Genomic DNA, 18,117 nt, shown 5'->3' on the forward strand with positions numbered 1-18,117 from the left:
ATGTGCAGGTGCAGCCCTAAAAATAAATGATAGTAATAGTGCAAATTTGTGTGTAGAGTAGCATAATTGAAGACTGGCTCCTGTTTTTTGCAATAAGCTCACCTGGGCCACTTCCTTAGCCTCATAATAACATGACTTCATTTCATGTAATGAGTATTTTTCTCATAACATTATGGTAGAATTTTACTGAACATGTGTGCACATGCATTACACAATAAAGTTATTTACTGACTAGCATTAAGCCTTTAACTTCACATCCTCCATGGGTAAAAATATTTATTATTGATGAGATTAAATAGGAAAAATTAATCTGTGCTATGAAGTCCATTTATATTATTTTCTGATTAAGTGAACCATTAGGGAGACAATTTGGATATTCCTAATCAAAATGATAGTTGATGATGACGTGGATTGAGCATGGTATCTACGGATGTCTGATTATACTTTGCATTAGTAGAAAATGACACCTACTTAAAGAAAAATGTCTCAGTTTGATCTCTTCAGAAGCAGAGCCTGAGGAGTTCCCTGGTGGCCTAGATGTTAGGGATCTGTCATTGTCACTGCTGTGGCGTGGGTTTGATCCCTGACCCGGGCCAGGAAACTTCCACATGCCACAGGCACAGTCAAATACATACATACATACATACATACATACATACATACATACATACATACAGCAGAGCCTGAGATGGGAATTCTTACACAAGCAATTTATTGGAGGAGTGCTCTCAGGGATTTACTAAAGGGAGGAAGATAAGGGAAAGGAAACCAAACAAGGACATGGTTTTAGAGGAAATCTACACTCAGTCTGATCTTACTGGAAGTGCTGGAGAGTAAATCACTTTACAGAGTTTGGTCCACCTGGAGGCAGCAGGCTGGGCTTTGAAATACTCTGCCAGTTGTTGGCCATGGATGGGCCAGGCACCTCCTTTGACCAAGGGAAATCAATCCTCTGGAGAAGGTGCAGAGGTGAGCTTCAGCACCCAATGCCTGCATTAGTTAGGGTGCCAACTCATTAGGCCACTAAAAGGAAGCTCAAGGAGCACTAACAACACCTGCTATAGGAAAAAGTGGGGAGTAATTTTAATCATCAGTTTCCTTGACTACATTATGCTATTAGTTAGAAATCAGCTCCCCTCTTGAGTCCTGCTAATTGTCATTCTGAGCTTTGCTCCTTCTGCTCAAAACTTATCTAGAAACACCTAGACTTCTTTTTCTGCATCATGCTCATGGAGCACAAAATAGGAGCTGTTTCACCCACAAATGAGGAGCTGTTTCACCCACAAATGAGGAATTGCTCAGCAATTATATTTTATAGGTAGGTACTCCCCTTTTATACAATGTAAAAATAACACTGGAATATAAAAATTAAGAAATTTTGAATCCATTTGGATCATTCCTCCACTGATAGGAAAACTGTACCTGAGTTTACTATTACTTTGGAAGCCTAGGAATTTTGTGGCTGATAAAATGGAATCTGAGAAATGGAAAGCTCATTATTTATTCAGGCTTTATTGTTAATAAAATGTTATGTTTATTTTCATACATTTTAAGTTTCATCCATTCTGAATGGGGAATATAAATTTAAATTATAATGTATTGAGCATGGTGCTACTTATTTCCCCATATCAATTCTTCTCTTTTTCTATTTTAATAGAGCTCCTGAATTTTAGCTAGGTAGATAGCTACCTAGAATAAAGATTGTATTTTCAGTCTTTCTTGGAGTTGATTAAAACATGACTATGTTTTGGTCAACAGGATTTTATTAGAAATGCTATTTCAACCTTGAATCATGACCTTCCAAGGAAGATGAATACTTTTGTCTCCTTCCTCCTCCTTTCTCCTTCTGCCAATTGGAACGTGGATATAGTGGTGATTACCATGGATGAAAGCAAGAGCTAAGGATGGCAGAGCAATAAGATAGAGGAAGTCTTGTTCCTGACACTGTCGAGCCTTCATATCAGCCCTGGGATTCTTCAATCTAGTTTGTTACATCAGAGAGAGGTAAAGTTCCACCATGTTTAAATAAGTTTTATTTTGCCTTTAGTCCAACAACTGAATCTAAACTCTAATTTGGATTGGTCCATCAAGTCTTCTTCAGTGATATCATTTTGTATTCTGCCATTCCTAAAGTAGTGGCAACGAGATAGGATGAATCCCCTTCTTTGGAAACAAATAATTTGAATAATTTCAAGGAATATTTTTGATCGGTTGGTTTAATTTAAATAACTATTTCTTATGAGGTTGGGGATAAACCCATGATCAACAAAAATATTATTTTATCAGCAGAGACAATCAACTAGTTTGAATGAGAACCAACTATTGTTACACTAGGTCACAAGGGGTACAGGTTACTTCATGTTTATAAAAGGCTCTGAGCGTCAAATATATAAAAACACAATGTATCTTAATGCATGTACTTTGTGACAAAGGTTGTAAAATCAAAGATGACTATAGCAATTACGCAGAAAAAATTCATCTAGAAACAAAGGAAAAGCATATATGTTAGAGGAAATAGAAGTGTGTCTACAAATTACCTCTACCTATCTCAAAGTCACATATTATTATGTGGAAGCATTACAGACTCAAACTTCATGGAATAGGGTATTTGAATACAGAACATCTTATTAAACATCAGTTTGCAAGAATAACAGACTTTTGAAAAAATAATGTTTATGTTTATTGCCCTAATTCTGGGACATGTATCAATCTAGAGACAGAGAGAGAGAGAGAAAAAAAAAAGGAGCTTTCCCAGTAGAAACTGCAAGTTTTCCAAAGGACAATATTTCAAAAGATGCCATCAAATCTAGAGGTTACATTATTAATAGGTTGATTTTAAAGTATTTCTTCTTACATAACAACACAATTTCATCCTCAATATACCTGGTTCCAGCGAGGAAAATAAAGTTCTTTGAGGAACCAAGCCATCTTAATGAAACGTAAAGTAGGAGGCACGGGGTGATTTAAAAACTGAGCTGAGTCATTGACTTTAAACTATTTTTAACAGGATATAATATAAAATAAATTTTTGTTGAGTCAATAATTCACCCAAAGAAATTTGAGAGAGGAAAGAAAGTAATAGCGATAGTAATTTTTCTAAATTAAAATGTGACCTAAAACAAAATTATTAAGCTTCAAAAGAAAAGAAACTTTAGGGAGTTCCTGTCGTGGCTCAAAGGAAATGAATCTGACTAGTATCCATGAGGATGCAGATTCGATCCCTGGCCTCACTCAGTGGGTTAAGGATCCAGTGTTGCCATGAGCTGTGGTGTAGGTCGCAGATGTGACTCGGATCTGGCAGTGCTGTGGCTGTGGTGCAGGCCAGAGGCTACAGCTCCAAGTTGACCCCTAGCCCAGGTACCTCCATATGCCATGGGTGAGGCCCTAAACACACACACACACACACACACACACACACACACACAAGAAAAGAAACTTTAGTAATGCTCATTTTTATTTTATGAAAAGTGTTCAAGCAACATTCAAATATTTAAAAACAACTTTTCACATTCTGTGGACTAGGTTTTCCAGCTCAAGTTTATAAATGTATTGAGCTAGGACTACACGACAGGTGCTGAGCAAATCATGTGCTAGAAAGACGAATAAGACAAGAAGCTTCCCACTAAGCTTTTGGGGGTAAAAAGATACACATTGTCGAAGTGTCAACAGGTGCAAGCATTCTAAAGAGCAGTCTGTCAGTAACTTGTCAAATTGGAAATATAAATACAATGTCACCCAGCAATGACCCTCCTATAAGTTTCAGGGAAATCCTGATGTGTCCATTAAAAAACAATCACTAGAGTATTGTTGGACCACACCCCAGAGGCTTGAAAGTCCTGTACTTGCTTCCCACTAAGCTTTTGATCAAAGAAAAATCCCAGAGTCTGTGACAGAGACATTAATGGGTTCATGGATGGGGGATCTTACATGTCTGAAGCAAGGTCTTGGAGCAACACCCCATCCTGTGTATGACAGATGGAGGGCAGGACCCGGCAGGGGTCTTTGTTACCAGGGAGAGAGGGAGGTTGCCAGTTATAGAGGGAACTGACATGGGAGTGACTCATGGGTTACCAGGGAAACCAGCAAAGGAGCAAGCTCCTCACCACCTCTTTGATAAAATATCTTTATGGAGATCTGATCTAAAGATCAGAACAATCACTAGGGGCACGTTTGTAGGCATTTACTGCTTAGACCCTATGACTAAGGAGGAGGGTCCGTCGTGTGCATAGCATGTAGGTAAAGCAGGGACTGATGGAACACAGGATGTACAGAGAGCCCAGCAGCAACCACTGTGGGTTGCCTGACCATACAAGGATGCCCCACACTATTACCTGTAGTAACAGAACCTTGGGGACAATCTCAGTAACTGCTATTAAGAGTGGCTGCTCGATCTAAGTGAGCACTCTTTGTAAAAAACTGTCTGGCAATCAGAGGCAAAGAAACTAATATATCGACATAATAGACCATTAAAATAGCTCAGATTGACAGAGTAAAAACAACCAAGTCAATCTAGAGTATAATAACATTAAGGTCAAATAAAAACATATGCATATAAAGTAATATTGCATGTCCACAAGGACACCTAAAAATGAAAGAACATAGTTTAAACGTTTTAGAATGAATGACAGAAAAGAAGAAAATTGAAGTGCAGAATGGGAACAAAAGGGGATGGATAAATTTTTAAAATAAAGGAAAGAAGAATAAATAAATGAGAAAGTCAATAGAGGTTTTTTGTTGGAAAATGATGGTATTGGATTGTTGCTGTGGACAGAATGTGTGTGGCTTCTCCCCAGATTCACATGTTGGAGCCCCAGTCTCCACTGTAATGGTATTTGGGGGTAGGGTCTTTGGAATATAAGAAGGTTTTGAGGTTGGAGCCCTCGAGGATGGAATCAGTACCCTTATACTACGAGACAGGAGAGGGATGATCCTTCTCTCCACCATGTGAGGTCATAACCAGGGAGCGGGGCCTCATCCAGGACCTAACTAACCGTACTGGCCTCCTGATCCAGCCTCCAGAACCATGAAGAATGAAATGTTTGTTGTTTGAGCCTTCGAGGCTCTGGACATATTCAAAATTCTGACACTCATCACTAATATACTCATAGTATTGTCTAAGATCTAACAAATCTCTCCTTGTCCTATTTTAAAATACTAATTAGATTTACAAGGAGATCCTGCTGAATAGCATTGAGAACTATGTCTAGATACTCATGTTGCAACAGAAGAAAGGGTGGGGGAAAAACTGTAATTGTAATGTATACATGTAAGGATAACCTGACCCCCTTGCTGTACAGTGGGAAAAGAAAAAAAAAAAAAAAAAAAAAAGAAAAAGAATGTGTCACTGGGTCACTTTGCTATATAGCAGAAATTGGCACAACAGTGTAGATCAACTATACTGTAATAAATTAATTAAAAAAGAAAAAAAAGAAAAAAAAAGAAAATACTAATTAGCACATTTATTGAGAGTTTATTATATGCTAGGTATAATTCTAGGCACTTTACATACACTCAGTCATTGGGCCCTCACATCAGTTGTATAAGGAATATTTTTCTTGCAGGTCAAGGAACAGAATCCCAGGGAAGTTAAGACACACACCTAAAAAACTGTGGAATTGAGATTCAAATCCATGTGAATGTCAGCAGATACTCTTACCAGGGGTGTACTCAACAGGCCCTCAAATATTTGCTGAATGAAGAGCTATTTATCTGCTGAATGAAGTGTTGAGCTGTTGGAGGGCTCAGTGTAGTCAACATGATGACGTGTCCACCAACATAATTCTGGAAACACTTACAATTCATGTTCTTAGTATTTCCACTGCAAGCCTCTCAAAGGTCTTACCATCTTGATTACCCTGTGGTCTGATGACCAGTCTGGCTGGTGCCACTGCATCTAGTAATTAAAAATACTACTTGGAGTAGCTTTGAGGTATGCATGGGTGCACCTTAGTGTGTCTCCTGGGTCCCTCTCCCTTGCAGTTTAACTCATAATACTCTGTGGAAATGACATCTATGTCCTCTTCTGGTGATGAGGACAGGTGCATAATTTTTTTCTCCAACCTTCTCTGGTCTTGGGCTGTGTCACTTCAAATGCAAAGTGTGCCATTTTCCCAGCAGAACCATCTTGCCCGAGTTCTCAGGCTAGTCTTTAGTCCTCCTGTCCCATTGCTGTCTGTCCATTAATAGCAAGTCCATTCCTTCCTCCAACTGTATAGAAACCAGGTACCTACTCCCAATTATGGAAACTCCAGGAAGGACTCATATCTGTTTGAAATTCATAAAGTTCATAAAGACCTTCTTGTACCTATTGTTCTTTGCAATCCCCATAGAAAAGCATGGTTTTTATTTTGTTTATATTTTAATTATTGTTACCACAGGAATGAAGGTGTTACAAAACCGTTACACTCTAACTTGATGTTTAAATGTCTTGCTTGTTTTAATGGAAGTACTGACAAAATACAGTCTGGTGACACAATTATAGCCCGATAATTTTTGCTTTTTAATATCTTGCAACTCATATTTTGATTATTTCTCCTCTCTGTGGTCTTTCAAAAGTTTCTCTTCTATAATAAGTTTGATAGTGAAAAAATAGAGAGGTGTTTCCATTGTGGCTCAGTGGTTAATGAATCCGACTAGGAACCAAGAGGTTGCAGGGTTCGATCCGTGGCCTTGCTCAGTGGGTTAAGGATCCAGCATTGCTGTGAGCTGCGGTGTAGGTTGCAGATGCGACTCGGACCCTGCATTGCTGTGGCTCTGGTGTAGGCCGGCAGCTACAGCTCTGATTAGACCCCTAGCCTGGGAACCTCTGTATGTTGATGCGGCCCTAGAAAAGACCAAAAAAAAAAAAAGACCAAAAATGCATATGTTATACTTAAATCAATAAGATATTGTCTTACTAAAAATGAGACAAAATGTTTAGATTTAACCTTTAAAATACCATCTATTTTTGTGGAATTGTTGTCATCATTTACTATAATTACACTTTTAATGTAAATAATTAGTCTTTATGTTGTTCTCCCAGCTCCGTTGCATGTTATTGAAATTTTTCAATAAAATTGCCAAATCAGTGGAATTTTATTTGCCAATTTTTTAAGTCATTGAGATAAAAAGGAAATGGTAGGCATATGATGTATATTAACAAATGAAATCAATAGATGTTTATGACATAACATGGATTGTTCTTGAGAAAGAGGAACAGAGACAGAGAGAAAGTTTCTGGATCTGACAATCAGAAGGCTATAATCTTTTTAAATATATAAGAGAACATAGAAATAAAAGTGGATTTTTTTTTTTTTTAAGGGCTGCACCTGCGGCATATGGAAGTTCCAAGGCTGGCCTACACGACAGCCACAGCAATGTGAGATCCAGCCACATCTATGACCTACACCACAACTCGTGGCAACACTGGATCCTTAACCCACTGAGTGAGGCCAGGGATCAAACCCACATTCTCATGGATACTAGTCGGGTTTATAACCTGCTGAGCCACAAGAGGAACTCCAAAAGTGGATTTTAGAGGATAAATAAATTATTCTTAGAAAGGTTAAATAAGATGGTAAAACCAGTAGGTGCAGGATATGAAATACAGCCCAAATTAAGCTCCGAACTTCTGTGTCATTCTTCTTTCCATATATTTATTAAGGAGCTCAACAGCTATTGGAACAAATTTTGGACCCAGAGATACAGATTTTGTGAGTCATTGGTTTATAGAAGCTAATTGAATTTGAGGTTGTGGATATGCCAATTAAAAATAATTTCAAATTCAAACAAGGTATTAAAGGCATGCCATAATTACGTTAACATGACTCTCATACACAAACCCTAACATTTTTAATAATTTACAGATGACATATCAGTTTTCTTTGATAAGAGGTATTTGGTTGCTGACTCTAATTATTGGATATGAAAGACTCTCTTTTTTCTCCTTTTCTTTCCTTTCCCTCTCTCCCCTTCCTCCCTCCCTTCTTTCCTTCCTCCCCTCCTCCTCTTGCCTTTCTTAATATTCTTTTTTTTTTTTTTACATTTTAGGGCCACACCTGTGGCATGTGGAAGTTCCCAGGTTAAGGGTTGAATCAGAGCTACAGCTGCTGGCCTACACCACAGCCACAGCAACTCGGGATCCCCAACCCGCTGAGCAAGGCCAAGTATCAAACCCACATCCTCATGGATACTAGTCGGATTCATTTCTGCTGAGCCACAAGGGGAACTCCTTCCTTTCTTAATATCCTAATAAACAACTATAAAACAAATTCCTGAAACTATAAAACTGACTATAATTTACATTTCTCTGTCTCGTCCTCCTGTACCTGAAGTAACCACTCTCTTGAAACCAGTTCAATCCGTTGCTATCTCTTTTACTCTTAATGGATATTATTATTATTTTTTTAATTTTTTTTTTGTTTTTATTTTTTGTCTTTTTAGTTATTTCTTGGGCTGCTCCCGCGGCATATGGAGGTTCCTAGGCTAGGGGTTGAATCGGAGCTGTAGCCACTGGCCTACGCCAGAGCCACAGCAACACGGGATCCGAGCCGCGTCTGCAACCTACACCACAGCTCACGGCAACGCTGGATACTTAACCCACTTGCAAGGGCAGGGACCGAACCCGCAACCTCATGGTTCCTAGTCGGATTCGTTAACCACTGCGCCACGACGGGAACTCCTCTTAATGGATATTATTAACATTTAGTATTTCAGTTATTTCCAGTTTCAGGCAAGTGTGAATAGTTCTGTGATGAGATTTTGTTACATGTGTGTAGCATTCCTTTGGGGTGCTGTGATGGTTAATTTTTATGGGTCAGTCTGAATGGCCATGGATGTCCAGATTGAACAGTGTTTCTGGGTGAGATCAGTATTTAAATCAGTGACTCAGTAAAGGAAGTTGCCCTTCCTAACGTGGGCAGGCATCCTCCAAGCCTTTGAGGACCTGAATAGACCAAAAGGTGCCTCGCTGATTAAGCTGGACATTTTATCTCATCTTCTCCTGCTCTTGGAGTGGGATTTACATTCACTGGCTTTCCTGGTTCCCAGTCCTTTAGACTTGAGCTGAATTATACCATCTCCTTTCTTTGGGTCTTCACTTTGCAGATTGAAGATGATGGGGCTTAGCCTTCATAAGTGATTGAGCCAAATCCTTATAATAAATCTCTCTCTCTAAGTATATATGTATACTAATACAGGCACATACACAGAAGTGGAATTTCTAGATAATAGGGTAAGCTTATGTTAAGGTTTAGTAGCTAGAGAGTGTCTTCCCAAGGTAATTGTACTGATTTACATTCTCTAATGAGAATTCCAATTGCTCCTTCACCTCATCAACTTGTAGTATTATTTGACTAAAATTTCATTTGGCTAAATGTTTAATGATATTGTCTTACAGGTTTTATTTGCGTTCTCCTGATGATTAGTGAAGTTAAACATATGTTTTTCTTTTGTCTGTTGGACTTTTTGATATGATTTTTTGTGAAGTATCTCTTCAAATTTCTTAATCATTTGCCTATGGTTCATCTTCCTTTTTCTTATGGATTTATAATAGCTTTTTAAAAGAATAATTTAGTGATGAGTCCTTGGTTTTTGTTTTTTTGTCTTTTTTTTTTTTTTTGTCTTTTCTAGGGCCTCATCAACATACAGAGGTTCCCAGGCTAGGAGTCTAATCAGAGCTGTAGCTGCCAGCCTACACCACAGCCATAGCAACGCGGGATCTGAGCCACATCTGCGACCTACACCACAGTTCACGGCAACACAGGATCCTCAACCCATTGATAGAGGCCAGGGATCGAACCCGCAACCTCATGGTTCCTAGTCGGATTCGTTAACCACTGAGCCACAACAGGAACTCTGAGTCCTTCATTTTTATCTAGGATTTTCATTATAAGGAGGCCACAAGTACCAATCTTTTCTATTATAGTTTAGGATGTGTGTGCGTCCTCTGTATGACACACTTTCTTCTCCCAAGATCATAACCATATTTCTCATATTTTCTTATAAACTTTGGTTCAAAGAAATCTTCTTTCCAGTTTTGGTTTTCTGTTAATTAACTGGCATGCTTTCTGGTTTTTTTTTTTTTTTTTTTGGATTTGGTTTGATTAGAAATTGGTTGGTGTCAAGAAGGGTGATATCATTAAAAAATGAACAAAAATATGTATAGAAATTCTCATAGATTTGATACTAATAGTAAGTGATGTTTTTAACTGAAATGTTACTTAAAAATTGTTATTGTCACTTATTATGTCCCAGATCACTGTATAAAATCCTAGGAATGCCATGAAAAATAAACATAAATCCTTATCTTAAAAAAGGGGTGATACCAGGAGTTCCCGTCGTGGCACAGTGGTTAACGAATCCGACTAGGAACCATGAGGTTGTGGGTTCAATCCCTGGCCTTGCTCAGTGGGTTAAGGATCTGGCGTTGCCGTGAGCTGTGGTGTAGGTTGTAGATGTGGCTCGGATCCCGCGTTGCTGTGGCTCTGGCATAGGCTGGTGGCTACAGATCTGATTTGACCCCTAGCCTGGGAACCTCCATATGCCGCGGGAGCAGCCCTAGAAAAAGGCAAAAAGACCAAAAAAAAAGGGGGGGGGTGATACCAGGAAGTTCTCACTGGATCACTTTGAATCTAGAAGTTGCATCTTCCTTCCCCGATTCCCTAGTTGATCTCATCTAGTCTCGAGGCTCTAAAACCTCCTCTATGATGATGATTCCCAAATTCATTCCAGATATTCTGCTCAGACTCATCAGGTGAGTTCCAGTCTCACATACTTAACTGTTTTATGACATCTTCAATTTGCTGCAGTGGGGATGCAGTCAGGGGTGTCTAAGGCCTACCGTGAACAATTTACATGTCTCTATTGGCATTGATGTAATTATGTGGAAACCAACCACATTATTTATAGTTCACACAATAAAAGATTTCAAATACTAACTTATCTAAAATTCTGCATTCTCTCCAATGCAAACCTTTCTATTAATATACTGCCTCTGGGTGGGCATCTTCACTCTGTGTGGGTAGATGTCCCCGCTCTCTCCTTTCCTGAGGGCTTCACTGAGCACTGCAGTGGGTATGAGGTTTTCACTAGACTCTGGTCCATAGCCTCGGACTAGAGGCTGGAAAGCTTGGTCTTCCTGTATTAGAAGAGTGCAGGGATTTCATGTGTTTCTATAGGAAGAACACGTGCCACTCAGCTGTGACACCTCAAGGTTCCTATAGTGAGTGAACCATTTATGTCAGTTATGTTTGAAAAGTGAACATGATAGGTCTGCTCCTCCCACCCCACTTTTGGAAAATTTACGCATATGTAAGTTAACCAACCCTAAAATGTTCAGCAGAGAAGAGACTAGCTCTTCTATCTCTGCCACCCCCAACCGTCTAGCTATCAGTATCATGTATTTTCACATTAAGCAACCTAATATGTCAATCCTCATAAGATGTCGTGTCCTGCACTGACATAGGATGCTCTTAGGGATTCATGCTAAGATTCTAGGGCTGGAAGTGGATCTTAGAATCAATTCATAAACAAACACTCTATGACTGACTGTCCCTTGGAATTTCTAAACCTAATTGCCATTTTAGTGATTTTCATTCTTATTCTCCAATCTGTTTCCTCATCTAGTCTTTTGCATTCAGTAACTGGCACCCTGCTTCACAAGTCAGATTACAGGAGATATCCCCAAATCCGCAAGATATATTATATTCCACCCCCTCTCCATCCAACCCACTAGTAAATGTTTTCGATTCATTCTCCTACATGTATTTCAATACGCACCCCCCGCCCTACTGCAACCCTTTTAATCCAGGCCACCTTCATTTCTCATCTAGATTGTTGTCTTATCTCCACTTTTCCCCACCTGCCCACCATATATTAATTCAGTTTCATACAACCGTCAAAATGGTAGTTTTAAAATGCAAATTAGATAAACCTAGTTTCATACCTAAAACTCTCCCCTGGCTTCGCACGGTATTTAGTGTAAACTCCAAATTCCTAACACAGTCCAGAAAGTCTTTGCCTTTCTTCACCTCCTGCCACTTTCCCCTTAACTCACTAGGTTTTAGCTGGACTGGTCTTCATTCAAGTGCTTAAAAAAGCCCTACTCTTTTTTTAACCAATGGCATGATGCTGTTTCTCTGCCTCCAGTCTGTCCTGATCACTTACTTCTCATCGTGATACCTTATTTATTTTATTCATAGTCGTTGGAGACCACAGAACAGAAGAACTCTGCAGAAAGCAAATATCTATGGACTCTAAAGTACAGAGTCTCCTTCAAAGACAAGATAAAGGACTTACGCATCAACCATGTAATTCTACAAACAGCTGCACTAGTCCTAAGGATACCCCCTTTGATATCACTAAGAAGATAATTTCATTATTGCCTATGCCTGGCTCTGCTTTCATTAATCCCATTAATAATAATCTCATCACCTTCCTTAACAAAAATCATGTCGGCTAAAGCCTAGGTGCCTTTGTTCTGTGGAACAGAGTGCCTCCTGGTCCCCCACTTTCTAAATCTCAAGAGTCTTCTGTGTTCTGTTATACCACACCGTCTCTCTTCCAGGATTCCCTGTTTCCCTGCAGCGCTGGACACGGCACATAGGATTTAAAGAATCACTAGTTTGGTCAAAAGAACTCAAGCATGCTTGAAGCATGCATTTTAAATTTCATGTCTGTCTTGCTAGGATTAAAGGGGATAGACTTGGTCAATATCGGGGCCCTTCCCCCTCAGGCTAATGGAAAGATCCAAGGCACTCTGGAGGCACTGTCATCATGGCCCAGGCTGCTCCAGTTCTCCTTCCACAGCTGTGACCACCCAGGGACCTCTCCTTTCTGAGGACGAGCATCCTCTCCAGGATGCTGCCAGGTGCAGCTCCACCACCACTCCTTCTGCAGCCTGTATTAATCTCTCCTTCCAATGTCTGAGTATTGTTTTTCTTCTCAAAGAAAGCTTTTCCTTCTTGTTTTTCCATAGGTACATCCTTTCCACTTTCTTGCTAGAATACCTGGTATAATTTCCGCAATTGCTTTTGGCATTTGGAGCAAAAGCTAGGAGGGGAACGGCACATGGCCTAGTTTTAACTTTTTTCCCTGCCACAAGCTTGTCCTGGACACTGATAAGGGAAAATTCAAGGTTAAAAAGGAGTAAATTAATATTTTAAACTGTTGTGCAAAGTACGGTCACCACCAATGTTGGGGTAATTTGTTTATTGCCTAATTTCCTCAATAGACTGCTAGTATAATGAGGGGTGGGGCCACATCTGTCTTGTATATCATTTGCCTTTAGTGCTTGGTGAATGTAAATTGTAATAAGTAAATAGTTATAGAATGCATGAATTAATATGATAGTCTACTTTATCGACTTCATCAATGGATGGCTAAATCTACAGTGATCTTTTAGGTGGAGCTAGGAAGACTTTGCCCAAATTAAGCCACCTGGAATCCCATCAGATAGACTCATTCTGTTGAATCATGAAAGGTTTGATGGACTTTTATTAAAATGGAAATATTTACAGAAGAATCAAAACCTAAATCTGTTATTAACATTTTAGCAGATTCAATATATGTAGTTCAAGGCAGTGTCCTGCAGAACAATGGCACAGGTTAAGCACCTAGGAGAAAGTGGGTCCCTACAGAGAAGAGAGGGACCTGCATAAAACTAATTCTTTCCAGGAGTGCACTCTTCCTATGCTTGCAGCCAGGGACTATCTATCATCTGAGAAATGTGTGCATGCATGTATACACACACATACACACTACCATCAACCAAGGCAGGAGAGCTCATAAAATAACATCCAAATGTTGGCGGCCCATCTTGTAAGGAGAGCATAATTAAAGGTAGTTATAATATCAATATAAGGTAATCAGAATGACATAGCATAATTAAATGGACCCATAACTGATTATAAATCATTCCTGACCAATATTAATAGCTGACTGATTTCTGATTTATTTTTATTACTGAAAAGCAGTCTACCCAGAATACATAAGCTATTGATTATCAAATCTGAATATCACATAAAGTGAAAAGGATATTTTATTAAGCACTTACTATGTTCTAGGCAGTATGTTTGGAATTGTATATATGCCCTGTCATGGAATCCCTTCCACAATCCAAGTCAAAATTTTACTTTCCTTATTCTATAGTTTATGTTCTCACCCAAAGCACAAACTGATTGCTAATGTTCTGTTGAACTGGTACTTTGAGGACTGTTAGCAAAGAGCTAAGCCAAGAAGAAGTGTAATGAGATTAAAATTCAAATTTGACGCATTTGTTCAAAATGAATGCGTGTACAAGATTAGATTAATAGAGACCTAGATTAGAGTCTTTTCATTCAGAAGTGACCAAGGAGATTTAGTCAACTGTCAACTCAGTATAAATCAATAATGTTATGAAGCTGCCAAGAAAAAACGAATGCTCATGTTGTTGCACTCATGGAAGACAGGTGTCCCCTTAAGGGACGAAGTAATTCCACTGGAATCTATGCTGGTCCATCCCCATCTGTTATGGTGTGTACTGCCATGGACGCCAGTATGAGAGGGACTTTGACAAACTTGGGGGGGGGCATCATCAGGAGGACAGGCAGGATGTCGGCGGAAATTTTATGTGATCAATGGTTGAAAGAACCAAGAGAAAGAGAAGGACGTGTAATGGGAATATTCAAGCAATAACAACAACAAAAAAGTCAAAATAGCGTAATAGCTCCTTTTAGCTGCATTACATGTTTCAGTAATATTGTTTGATTCTCACCATAACCCTGTGAGACCGGTGCTGTATGGTTGGTCCCATCGGAAGATTTAAGAAAAAAAAAACAAAAAAGTAACTCTTAGAGAACATAGATAACTTCCCTCGGATCTCAGATCTCAAATATTTTGATCTTTCAAATGTTTGAATTTTTTATGTGCAATTGTGCTCACTTTATTATGTATGCCTGTCCAAGCAAGTCCTAACTCCCAGATTGGAGTAGAAGAGCTAGATTAATAGAGACAAAGATGTTGATTAGACATTTAGAGCACATAAACAAAAACGTCTGAGGATTAGAAGCATTTAAGAATGGGATGGTCATCCTTCCGAGACCGAATTCTTCCTCCTTGGAAATCACTTGTCAAGTGTGTGGGATGTCTGTGTAAAGAAATGTGCTCTTTGGTCTCCAGGAATCTGGGGGTGGGGGTGGGAAATGTAGATATGACATGTGAACTGTGAATTCACTCTGGGAAGACTGTGTACCGAGGGGTTCATCTCTTGTAAAAGACGAACCACAGAGCATCTCTGTGGCTACAGCCTTCGGATCTACCTTCTCTCTTCATGACTCCGTCCCTTGGTTACGTCACTCATCACGCTACTGTTTGAGAGCCCCGAGTATTCCAACCGGTCCCTGGCCCCAAGTCGCTCACACTTGTGTCTAGAGAAGTAGACAATTATTCTGTGATGCCACGAGTCCTGAGACAGAGACGGGGACCAAATTCTGAGAGAATGTAGAGTAGAGTTCATTAATATCTCCAGTGAATTCAACCAGAGGGAGGAAAAATATTGGCAGAGGAGAGGCTGAGTTCACTAGGGAAGAGGGAGTAAAAATTTGCCAAGTGGCAAAAGAGGAGTGGGGAATTTCAGCCACACTTCAGCTCATACAGAAGAAAGTTACAGAGGTAAAAAGAGCTGGAGAACACAGACATACAGAAACATCGGTCACAGACCCCAAAGGGCATGCTACGAATTTTGGACTTTGTCCTATAGCCGATGGGAACAATTAAAGGACTTTTAAGGAGGGCCGCTATGCAAAATTATGAAAGTACATATTCTGGAAAAACATCATAAAAAAGCATGGCTGTGGCTTAGATTTTTTTGCCCCTTTCTCCTCTGTGTTAGTGTGAATAATCAAGAACCGACCTGACTGCCTTTTTGGCTCCACAATAATCAGCCTTCTAAAGACCACCTATAATAAGTTATTTCAGAAAAATCCATCATGAACTTATTTTGTGTAGATGCTAATTATAATGCCTGGTGACAGCTAAGAAAGGAAAGAGCCAAGGTGTGTTTAACCAGGTCAAAATTTCAACCTCTGTAAATGTTAGAAATACAACTTCTCCAGAAGGGGGAGAAACTTACAGGCAACCTTTAAAAGTTCTGATGTATATCTTTTCCATGAGGTCTTTGTTCTTGTTGGTCGCAGTCAGTCTGCCCCTTCCGCAGGAACTTTGCCAAACCATCCAACAGGGCTCTGTTTGGTTCACACTCTTGGCCCCGTTCCTAGGAGACTGCTCGACCCATGGGTCAGAGGGGCCCCCGTGAGCTTATTCCACCCCCCGGCTGGTGAGCTTCCCCGCGACTTGCTGGGCTGAGCTTCATTAAGTGGGGAGAATTTTTGAGACTCCAGTTTTCCATGTCAAAGTCAGAGCAATGTTAACCTTCTCCCAGCAATAATGGATAAGAATGGGTAAGAAGAATATGGCCCTTTCAAAAGAAATTACTACAAAGAAACCTCATAATTAAAAAAAAAAACTTTCTATCACCTAATGCCATTGCCTTCCACCCCCCGCTCCCACCCTCTGTTAGCAATATCAGAAATTGCCCCTCTCTCTTTCCTTATTCCCGACTGACTCCACATTTTTTGCTCTCAGCCTCCTTCGACTGGCTTCCGTATTTACAATACAAAGTTCTGCCCCCCCCCATATGGCCTGTATTCTCCCAATTAAAATCTTGACACGGCACCTGAAAACAACCTGCTCCCGATGTGGGTTTATTCTAACATTTCAGTACTGCTTCGTTTTGGCCATGCCCATGGCATGGGCACGTGGACATTCCCCGGCCAGGGATCTGAACCCCGGTCGCAGCAGAGACCAGAGCCACTGCGATGACAGCACATGATCCTTAACCTGCTGCATCACAGGAGAACTCATTAATATAGCTTTTTTCACATCGATGTCCTCCTGTCTCTTAGAGCTGTGATGCAATTTACATTCATATGATGGTAAAAATGTGTGGGGGGGCCTCTACGTTCTTTCTTATTTAGGTAAACCTAATTTCATATGCTCAAATTGGCTTTAGGGCTGCCTCCTATTTGCTTTCCTCTCAAATGTCAGCTCTGTTATTTAGAGGCTAAACAACAACAACTAAAGAGAAACTTTCACTTCCCTTCAAATAAATGGTCTGATTTCATCTTTAGAAAGGTGTGTGACAAGTCTGGAATCAGCAACAGTGAAATCAGTCTTAGAGATGAACTTGTCAGGCCACCTGCTGGGCGGGAGAAGGGAGAAATTTTGGTTGTGTATTTGCTCTCGCCATGGAAAGTGGTCATGAACACTAACCAGCATCATCTCTAATTACTGCTGTGATTAGTATCAAAGAATTGGGTCCCAGGAGGCTTGCTTTCCTGAAGAAAATACGATGCCATATGTTACAAAATTTTTTTTTCGTACAGTTCTCATATGTTATTAAAGTTTTCTCTGTCCCAGAAATGGTCCTATCTAAAATCCTATCTAAAATTTCCCTTTATCTAAAATCTGTTTCTAAAAATAGCAAGTTTTACCAGTTGTTCCGAATTGATCTTTCTGGAAAATAAACTGCCATTTCGCTTTTCAAGAAAATACCCTATTCTTATTTGAGGTGTATGCGTAAGATGTAATTCATTTAAAGACAAAAGAAGAGAAAAAAAGAGGGTTTGATTGATGCCTCAAGGCCTTTTCTCAACATGGAGTCTGCTTGTCAAACAGTGTTTCAGTAATTAATACAGTTTAAACCTGCTGCACTAAATATTTTCTCCTGAATAAAATATTTTCCTTTATGGGAGAGACCAAGGTTTCTTAAATACAAGGCAACACGAATTAGTGAAAGCATACAGTCCTGGAAACTAGTTTTCCTGACAACTATATTGTATACTGGTTGTATCTTTTAAAAAAATAGACCTTATACAATGGACTTGACGTAGTGCCCAGCAAGTGTAAGAATTTACTGCCTATTTCTTCTAGAACCCTGCTTTTGAGAACTATGTCTAGATACTCATGTTGCAACAGAACAAAGGGTGGGAGAAAAAATGTAATTGTAATGTATACATGTAAGGATAACCTGACCCCCTTGCTGTACAGTGGGAAAATAAAAAAAATTAAAAAAATTAAAAAAAATATTACCCATTTTAGACT

The 18,117-nt window shown here is 39.5% G+C and overlaps 2 long non-coding RNA genes across 3 annotated transcripts in view; one reads left to right on the forward strand and one right to left on the reverse strand.

Moving 5' to 3' along the window:
- LOC110260376 (uncharacterized) overlaps positions 1–18,117 on the reverse strand; it is an 878,819-nt gene that overhangs the window by 101,943 nt on the left and 758,759 nt on the right. The gene's annotated exons all lie outside the window — the stretch shown is intronic.
- LOC110260377 (uncharacterized) overlaps positions 1–18,117 on the forward strand; it is a 46,993-nt gene that overhangs the window by 15,118 nt on the left and 13,758 nt on the right. The window contains exon 3 of the long non-coding RNA XR_014844704.1: positions 1,759–2,004. This is a non-coding gene — a long non-coding RNA (uncharacterized LOC110260377). The remainder of the gene's footprint in view (positions 1–1,758; positions 2,005–18,117) is intronic.

This window comes from Sus scrofa, chromosome 4 (genome assembly GCF_054392235.1).
Source record: "Sus scrofa isolate SSC_HxYL_T2T_F1_AM1 chromosome 4, Sscrofa_HxYL_maternal_Yorkshire_Landrace_v2.0, whole genome shotgun sequence".
In the NCBI taxonomy this organism is placed as follows: domain Eukaryota; kingdom Metazoa; phylum Chordata; class Mammalia; order Artiodactyla; family Suidae; genus Sus; species Sus scrofa.